Raw genomic sequence first — 3,073 nt, 5'->3', positions numbered from 1 at the left:
GATCTTTTGTATTCGAGAACCAAAAAAGATTCATGTTCGGCATACTAATGGTTTATTGAATTTCTTACTTAATTTAATCTAAATCTCTTGAGATTATGTTGTGGACATTCACTGGTATGGAATAAGATCCATACGCTGTGACTATACTTATGTTCTTCCAGGTTATAAAATCAGCATCCCCTGGAATAATGCATGATCCCCTGCCCTTCATTTTCTTAGTTTTAATGGGGGGGGGGGGGGGGGGGGGGGAAGATTAACATGAAGTAGGTTTATGTGTAGACCGTAGTCCGTAGTCCTATATTTTTGTTTCTGAATATGCTTAATGGAAATATGCATATGCACACAAAAGTTGAGAAGGTTTAAAGTTTTCTATATTCACTCTTAATATGTATTTCTTTGGGGTGATACAAACTTTTCTATTAATTATTCAACAATTTTCTCTACTAGAATCCCACCTTATACTTCTTAATCAAATCATGTAAACTCGTTATGAAATAGTACTTTGATACAATGTTCCTTTCATGTTCAACTTCCATATGCATTAATAAATGAAGCTTATGTACTTGTCTCTATATTCAGGTGAAGAGAAAATTGTTAATCCTCTTGGACCAGTCCATGCGAGCCCGGGTATGTCATTGCTAATCATCACCTTTATAACAAAAAAAGTAGTTTGTAAAAGAGAAAAGGAAGCTTAGGTTAAATGTGTTTTTACTCCCTATAAATATAGAAATTTTGGTTTTATCCTTTAATTTTCTTTTTGGTTTGTTTTGATCTTCATAAATTTTTTAACAGTCCCAATTACTATTTTTTTGGTAATTATGACATGCATTTAGAAATGTCACATTAGTGACTATTCTAGCATGTCATGTGGCGTGACTTGTAGTGGTTGTGGGTTTAGTATTATAGTGGCTGCTGGAGTTAGTTGGGTTTGGAAGATAACTTATGATAAACATTACAGGAACTGTGTTTGCTTACGGTGTGATGAGTAGTGGTAAGACACATACTATGCAGGTAAGTTTCACTTTTAAAATTAATGTTTTTGATTTTTAGCTTTGTTATTTGGAGTATATATGATGGAAGTCAAGTTGTTATATTTTACCTCTTCATCATATTGCAACATTTTTTGATAAATCATATTGCAACATAAATCTGTCATTTAAATTTAAATTAGTAAAATATGCAGATTTTTATTAGGGGATGTTGTCTTTTTACTCCCTATATTTCAAAAGTATTTGGTCGTTTAGAAATTGTTTTGCTTCAATTTATCTCTAGCTTTAGGATTTTAATAAAATATTTAATGAGTTTATTTTATATATTATCAATATGATACTCATTACACTATTAGAAATCATGGTAGGTATAATTTTTAAATTAGTTATGTTCAGAGTTAATCAAGTTACCATACTTGTCAATTTGTGATTGGATAATATTGTATAAATCAAGTTATATTTTTTCACCTTTATCCATATATCTTAATATCTTCAATAAGTGCATATTGGTTCACCCTATTTTGGAGAATGATAAAAAAATATTAATGAAGTGATAATACTATTGGTATTTTTAATGAAGATAAGTTAGTCAAATGTGTATTGTTATTGATACTATTTTATAATTTTCTTGATCCTTATGAGTGAATAACCTTGAACATGGTATATTTTGAATGAAAGAAAGTAGTTGTTATGTCTCATAGGCTATTTGTCAATTTTTAATTGTGAGGTCTTTTTGATAAGTTACTAATTTGTTCTACTTTCATTTTTCTAATACAAATAAAACATATTCCACATGAGATCAACTTTCTTGTAAGTATTTAAGTTCATAATCATTCTTATCATAAGCTGAAAATTTGAATGGCACCGGAAAGACATGGGAATTGATGATTGAGTTAAAAGAAGTACAACTAAAATGGGTAGAAAAGAAACATTTTTATTAGTATAAAGGTACGTTTATTAACAGAAATATACCTTTTTTTATTAATTTAATATAAAGGTACAATATGTTAGTTTTGGAAAAAGGTCTTTCACTCGGACAGTGGAACTGAATCATTTGATTTGAGAGTAGATCCTTAATCATCACATAAAACTAGTAGCAATTCTTAATGTTGATTTATTACTTGTTACTTAATATAAATAAATTTGCATCCTAGTCGATGCTAGTTGAGTTCTACCAGAGGGATGTTGCTGTTTTAAAAGAAAGATAAATGGAATCTATTGATGCTTAAATTGTTGAGGTTGGCTGCGGCTGCAAATTATTGGGAGAACACCAACATGAATTTTAGTGTAAGAAGCTATTCATTACTATGCTTGTGTGCTTTCCCCTCTTTGTAATTGGTGATTAGTTAGTTGTTGTTTTGTTTATCTAGGAGAAGCAGCCCCAGAAACCTTGGCCCAAAGACCGGATTTGGTCATTAAAAATTCTCCTAAATTTTTTGGCAGCCCAATGTTAAACAGACAGAGAGATGGTTCATTGGTTGAAGCACAAACACGAAATATTCCAGGCCATGTGGGACCAGTGAAGTTTTTCTTGCTGAATGGGTTGGGGAAAGCCCTTCTTTTCTTTCTTTCTTTCAATTTTTTTAATAAATGTTTTCCATGTTTCTGCTTGGATCAAGTGATAAATGACTTGCTTGATCCAACTGACCATATTTTACGCGTTAGAGAAGATGCACAGGTTTCTTATATTAATTGAAATTGAAATCTTATTTATATACATTATTTCCATGTCTTTCTATGAACTCTTTTCTTACTCTGTTTTTAATTGACTCAAACTAACATCAGATATCATTTACTTTTCTCCTCAATCCTATCAATGCTGTTTCATTGTGCTCTTATTACCAAACCACTGTTACAAATGCCATATGTTTTCAGTTTGTCATTCATAATTGCCACAATAGATGGACCTAAACATATTGTAATCAAAGTAAATTTTAAGATGTAGCATTTTTCATTCTAAGATAATTAGTTATTTAACATTTACCCTTAATATGACTTATACGGTGACTAGGTTGCAATTTTCATTTTTAAAATGAAAATATTAATAAGTTATAAAAATAAAAATTGCTTGTTGGACCAATATT

The 3,073-nt window shown here is 30.2% G+C and overlaps 1 long non-coding RNA gene across 1 annotated transcript; it reads left to right on the top strand.

Moving 5' to 3' along the window:
• The first annotated feature begins 273 nt into the window (after positions 1-273).
• LOC121173278 (uncharacterized) lies at positions 274-2,731 on the top strand. The gene is made up of 3 exons (XR_005887756.1): positions 274-627; positions 959-2,276; positions 2,360-2,731. It is a non-coding gene; the product is annotated as an uncharacterized lncRNA (long non-coding RNA).
• Positions 2,732-3,073: the final 342 nt, after the last annotated feature.

This window comes from Glycine max, chromosome 1, assembly GCF_000004515.6.
Source record: "Glycine max cultivar Williams 82 chromosome 1, Glycine_max_v4.0, whole genome shotgun sequence".
Taxonomy (NCBI): Eukaryota; Viridiplantae; Streptophyta; class Magnoliopsida; order Fabales; family Fabaceae; genus Glycine; species Glycine max.
The sequence above is the reverse complement of the archived record's forward strand: the minus strand, read 5'-3'. Positions and strand labels throughout refer to the sequence as shown.